This window comes from Otolemur garnettii, unplaced genomic scaffold, assembly GCF_000181295.1.
Source record: "Otolemur garnettii isolate 467f Iridium unplaced genomic scaffold, OtoGar3 scaffold00005, whole genome shotgun sequence".
Classification (NCBI taxonomy): domain Eukaryota; kingdom Metazoa; phylum Chordata; class Mammalia; order Primates; family Galagidae; genus Otolemur; species Otolemur garnettii.
Window position 1 is genome coordinate 3192829 of NW_003852400.1, and position 6536 is coordinate 3199364.

Consider the following 6536-nt stretch of genomic DNA (forward strand, 5'->3'; position numbering starts at 1 on the left):
AATCCAGCCCGGGCCCGCCAAACAACAATGACCGCTGTAATCAAAAAAATAGCTAGGCGTTTTGGCGGGTGTCTGTAGTCCCAGCTACTTGGGAGGCGTAGGTAGGAGACTCGCTTGAGCCCAGGAGTTGGAGGCTGCTGTGAGCTGTGATGCCATGGCATTCTACCCAGGGTGACAGCTTGAGGCTCTGTCTCAAAAAAAAAATAATAATTATTAGCTAGGCGTGGTGGCCTATATATAGTCCCAGCTACTGGAGAGGCTGAGGCAGGAAGATTGTTTGAGCCCAGGAGTTCAGGACGCAGTCAGCTATGATGATGCCACTGCACTCTATCCAGGATGACAAAATGAGACTCTGTCTCTAAAAAAAAAAAAAATAGAATTCATGTACCATATCGTTGACCCATTTAAAGTGTGCAGTTCAATGGCTTTTACTACATTCAAAGTTATGCACTCACCACAATTTGTTGTTGGGTTGTTTTTTTTTTTCAGCAGCAGAGTGTCTTTGGAATAACAAAACAATTTGTTGTCGTTGAGACAGAGTCTCACTCTGTTGCCCTGGGGTTGAGTGCTGTGGCATCATCATAGCTTATAGCAACCTCAAACTCTTTGGGTTCAAGCAAACTCATGCCTCAGCTTCCCAGGTAGCTGGGACTACAGTCACTTGCCACAATGCTCAGCTAATTTCTCTATTTTTAATAGAGATGGGGTCTCACTCTTGCTCCAGACAGTCTCCAACTCTTGAGCTCAAGCAATCCGCCCATCTTGGCCTCCCAGAGTGCTAGGATTACAGGGCTGAGCCAATAAGCCTGGCCTAAGTACTCATTTTTTCTAGGGACAGTTATAATAAATTTGGAATATGTAGGAGAGTTAAGAAAATTAAAATATCATTTTATAGTGTTTTAGGTAGAATTAATATTCTTTTTGTCCTATAGGAAAACAGTGCTACAGTGCTGTGGATAATTAGTAAAAGATTTAAAAACAGTCTAAATGCCTATTAGGGGACTGGTTAATCATGGCATTTCCATACAATGGAATACTTTCTAGCTCATTGTTAAAAAGAATTAGACAACTCAATGTTCTGAAATGGAACAATCTCAAGATTTGCTTTGTGTTGTTTTATTTTTTTTTTTTTTTGAGACAGAGTCTTACTCTGTCACCCTGGGTGCAGTGCAACCGTTGGTGTCATCTTAGCTCACAGCAACCTCAAATTCCTGGGCTCAAGAAATCTTCCTGCCTTAGCCTCCCACAGAGCTGGGACTACAGGCACATGCCATAACACCCAGCTAATTTTTCTATTCTTAGTAGAAACAGGGGTCCCACTTTTGCTCAGGACAGTCTGGAACTCCTAAACTCAAGCAATCTGCCTGCCTTGGCTTCTGAGAGTGTTAAGATTATAGGCGTGAGCCACTGAGCCTGGCCTCAAGATATACTGTTAACTAGAAAAACCAAAGCAGAAGAGTTTGTTAGTATGTTACCCTGTGTATATATACACATACATGTGTTTATATTAATAGCTTTGGTAGGACATATAAGAAATTGATAATAATAAAAATGTCTGGTTTTAGGGAGGGTCATAATTAAAACCTATTCACTATACCACTTGTGGCTTTTGAATTTTTATATCACACACGTAGATCACATATAGTACAAAAAATATTTTCTCTTTCATTTGCTATCTAAAGTAATTTTACCCTTAGCTAAATAGAAAAAAAAAATGACACTATCAATAAACATTTAAGAGTAAGATTAACTATGAAGATTTGACATTTTATTTCTCCAAAATAGAATTATAGAGCACCAAAGAAATCATCTTGTCAAGGTTTTTTTTTTTTTTTTTACTAAAACTCTGAATAGCATTAAGTAATAAATACACCATAACAAGCCATGTTAAAGGCATCAAACATTTTATTACCCTTGAAATGTTCCCTTAAGAATTTTCACTTTCAGGTCGGGCGAGGTGGCTCACACCTGTAATCCTAGCACTCTGGGAGGCTGAGGAGGCTGGATTGCCTGAGCTGACAGGTTCAAGACCAGCTTGAGCCAGAGTGAGACCTCATCTCTAAAAATAGCCAGGCGTTGTGGTAGACACCTGTAGTCCCAGCTACTTGGGAGGCTGAGGCAAGAGAATCACTTGAGCTCAAGAATCTGTAGTTGCCGTGAGCTATAATGCCACGGCACTCTACCAAAGGTGACAAAGTGAGACTCTGTCCCCAAAAAAAGAGAGAGAATTTTCACTTTTAAAGTTCTTGAAATAATACTCATTAAAAATTCCTAAAGACCAAGGGCCCAGTGAGATGGCTCATGCCTATAATCCCAACACTGGAAGCTGAGGTAGGACAAGTATTTGTGGTCAGAAGTCTAAGACCAGCCTAAGCAAAATATTGAGACCCCATCTCTACAACAAAAAAAAATAAAAAAATTAATCAGGTATAGTATTGTGTACCTAGAGGTCCAGCTACTCAGAAACCTGAAGCAGGAGGATCACTTAAGCCCAGGAGTTTGAGGAGTTTAATCATGCCACTCTAGCCTGGGCAGTGGCATAGTTTTGAGACCCTGTCTCAAACCGCCCCCTGCCCCCAAAAAACATAAAACAACACTTGTGTTAACATGTCCATAGCCTGCCTGAAAATAAAAACATAAATGAACAATTTTAGAGCAGCCATGCCTAACCCTTTCAGATTTGAGGTCCCACTCCCCAAGTTAGGCCAGTTTGAATCAGGTTTCTGTCACCTACAACTGAAAAATTCCTAATTCCAAATGGCTGCATGTTTCAGGTTTGGCATAATCTGGCAACAGACAGACAATTATCAGTTGGAAATCAAAAACAAATGGAAAGTAAGCTCTGTGTATTATTTTTTCTTTTTTTAATTATATAATACAACAGCTTTAATGACTTTTATTTAAAGCACACACAGGCTGGCTTGGCGCCTGTAGCTCAGTGGCTAGGGCGCCAGCCACATATACTGGAGCTGGCGGGTTCATATCCAGCCTGGGCCTGCCAAACAAGGACAACTACAACCTAAAAATAGCCAGGTATTGTGGCAGGCGCCTGTAGTCCCAGCTACTTGGGAGGCTGAGGCAAGAGAATCACTTAAGCCCAAGAGTTTGAGGTTGCTATGAGCTGTAACGCCACAGCACTCTACCAAGGGTGACACCTTGAGACTCTGTCTCAAAAAAAGAAAAAAAAAAGCATGCACAGGCTGCTAGTCTATGAAGATGATTAAAGGGTCAAGGCTTAATAACCATGCTAGGACACGGAATTCATTGACAATTTGAAGAGTCAACTCTGAAATTTGGTATTTCTCTGTTGACAGCAGGACCCAGTTAATTCAGCATCAGATTATAAATTCTCTAAGGGTAGAAATGATCTAATTCACCTTTGTTAACAGACTATAGCACCAAGTAAAGTAGTTAATGATGGCCCATAAAGAATTTCATTGAAGCTAAAAATCAGACCCTGAATGAGTCTCTTATTAAATCATCTGGCATAATTTGCTTCATATTACTGAAAAAGCTTAACAGAAAATGGAGTCTTGTGGGGGCTGAGAGATTAAAGTACTTACTAAAATTAGGAACATGACACATAAAAGTACAAAGTGAATGACTGCATATACTGATTAGCTGACTTTATAAACATATTCATCATTACCCTCTATATTATATTCATTTTATAAAATAATTTGTTTTCCTTGCTCAGCATAATGACATTCATTATACATATGGATTTCAGTTAACAATTTTTTTTTTTTTGGTGTGTGACTCAGATTCCAATCAACATTTTCATAGAAAAAAAGCTTTAAATAATTACCAAGTCCCAGTCAGAGAGTATACTTAAGAATAAACTATCTTGGTCTTAATAAGGCTTATCTTATTTATATCTGTTATTAGTTTATTTTTGTTTTCTTTTTATTTGGCTTATTAGCCTGGATTTAAGATAAAGGGTTTTTATTTATTTATTTATTTAGAGGGGGGAACAGAGTCCACTATGTCACCCTCAGTAGAGTACCATTGCGTCACAGCTCACAGCAACTGCCAACTCTTGGGCTTAAGCGATTCTCTTGCCTCAGCCTCCCAAGTAGCTGGAACTACAGGCGCCCACCACACTTGGCTGTTTTTTGTTGCAGTTGGTTAGCTGGCCCAGGCTGGGTTTGAACCCACCATTCTCGGTGTATGTGACTGGTGCCATAACTACTGTGCTATCGGTCCAGAGCCAAAGGGTTTTTATATTTATTTATTTATTTTATTTTATTTTTTGAGACAGAATCTCAAGCTGTAGCCCTGGGTAGAGTGCCATGGTGTCTTAGCTCAAAGCAACCTCCAACTCTTGGACTCAAGAGATCGAACTTCTTGTCTCAGTTTTTCTATTTTTAGTAGACATGAGGTCTCGCTTTTGCTCAGGCTGGTTTCAAAACTCGTGAGCTAGGCGATCCTCCTGCCCTGGCCTCCCAGAGTGCTAGGATTACAGGCTTGAGCCACTGCACCCAGCCAATGAAGGGTTTTTATGATTTGCTTTTTCTTTCAGGTAAAAGGACACATGAAAATTGTGTTTTTCCTCAGTATACTGTGGAATTTTTCATAATACTTAATCAATCTAATTATTTAACTCTATAATTTTTTTTTTTTTTTGAGACAGTCTCACTTTGTCACTCTTGGAAGAGTACCATGATATCACAGCAACCTCAAACTCTTGGGCTCAAGTGATTCTCTTGCTTCAGTTTCCGAAGTAGCTGATTTATAGGCACCTGCCACAAGGCCCAGTTACTCTTAGAGACAGGGTCTCGCTCTGGCTCAGGTTGGTCTTGAATCCTGAGCTCAGGCAATCTATCTACCTCAGCCTCACAGAGTGCTAGAATTACAGGCATGAGCTACAGTGCCCAGCAAACTCTGTATTTTATTTATTTATTTTTTTGAGACAGAGTCTCACTATGTCGTACTGGCATCACAGCTTACAGCAACATCAAACTCTTAGGCTTAAGCGATTCTCTTGCCTCAGCCTCCCAAGTAGCCAGGACTACAGGCAACTGCCACAACTCCCGGTTTTTGTTGTTGTGGTTGCCACTGTTGTTTGGCAGGCCCTGGCTGCGTTTGAACCCGCCAGCCCCAGTGGATGTGCCTGGCACCCTAGCCACTGAGCTACAGGCACCAAGCCAAAATATATAATTTTTTTAATTCTCACATTTTAAGCATGGTATTTTTAAGTCTTTCATTAAACTTACAGTTGTTTTGTTGTTTTACTTTCCTATCTCTTTTCATTTTATCACACAATTATGTAACATTTTACATTTATAATGTATCTTCATAGTCATAATACCATTTATTCAGCACAGTTTCTCACAATTTAATGTGTATTTTACCATTTTATGGTCACCCTACTTTTCTATTAATGCTTTCTGTCATGAAATCTACTTTATGGGACACACTGGTATAAATCCAATGGCACACTAAGAAGGGATCCCAGAGGCTCTCTGAGATTATTTTAATATCTAAAACATCCAAAGGAATTAACCTATGTCAAGGATGTAAGAATTAGGTTTCTTCACTTTTGGTTGGAAGTACATATTGGAAAATCTGGTTACCAAAAGCCCTGATAACCAAGATATTCCTTGGATTAATAAAAAGAGTAAAATTGGGTGGCTCCTGTGGCTCAAGGAGTAGGGTGACAGCCCCATATACCAGAAGTGGTAGGTTCAAACCCAGCCCTGGCCAAAAACTGCAAAAATAAATAAATAAAATAAAATAAATAAAAAGAATAAAATTAAAGGCCAGGCATTGGTGTAATACTAGCACTTTGGGAGGACAGGGCAGCGGGATTGTGTGAGCTCAGGAGTTTCAGAACAGCATGAGCAAGAGTGAGATGCCATCTCTACTAAAGAGAAAACTTAGCCATGGGCCCATCTGTAGTCCCAGATACTTGGGAGGCTAAGGCAGGAAGATCACTTGAGCCCAGGAATTTGAGGTTGCAGTGAGCTAAGATGACACACACTGCACTCTAGCCAGGGCAATATAGCAAGAGACTGCCTACAAAAATAAATAAATAACCACTTGGTTCAGTGCCCATAGCTTAAGTTTCAATCTGGCCCAGGCCAGCTAAACAACAATGACAACTGCAACAAAAAAACAGCTGGGCGTTGTGGGCACCTGTAGTCCCAGCTACTCAGGAGGCTGAGGCAAGAGAATCGCTTAAGCCAAGAGTTTGAGGTTGCTGTGAACTGTGATGCCATAGCACTCTACCGAGGGCAACATAATGAGACTCTATCTCAAAAAGAAATAAATAACTAAATAAAAATAAATAACCACTTAATAATTACCATTAGGCAGATCAAATCTGTGAATACAGAACCTGCATGGGGAAGGGAAGGATCAGTATAATCCTTAGAGGGAAAAGCCTTATAGTATATAGATTTTCAATTTTTAGATTTATTTAAATTACACCTCTCAATAAAAGAAAGAAATTAATTTTTGGATATAATCATGGGATTGTGATTTTTTTTTTTAATTATTTTTTTGGCTTGGTGCCTATAGCTCAGTGGCTAGGG

At 39.7% G+C, this 6536-nt stretch overlaps 1 protein-coding gene across 1 annotated transcript in view; it reads right to left on the bottom strand.

The window, feature by feature from the left end:
* RINT1 (RAD50 interactor 1) overlaps positions 1-6536 on the bottom strand; it is a 50822-nt gene that overhangs the window by 4640 nt on the left and 39646 nt on the right. The window lies entirely within an intron of this gene.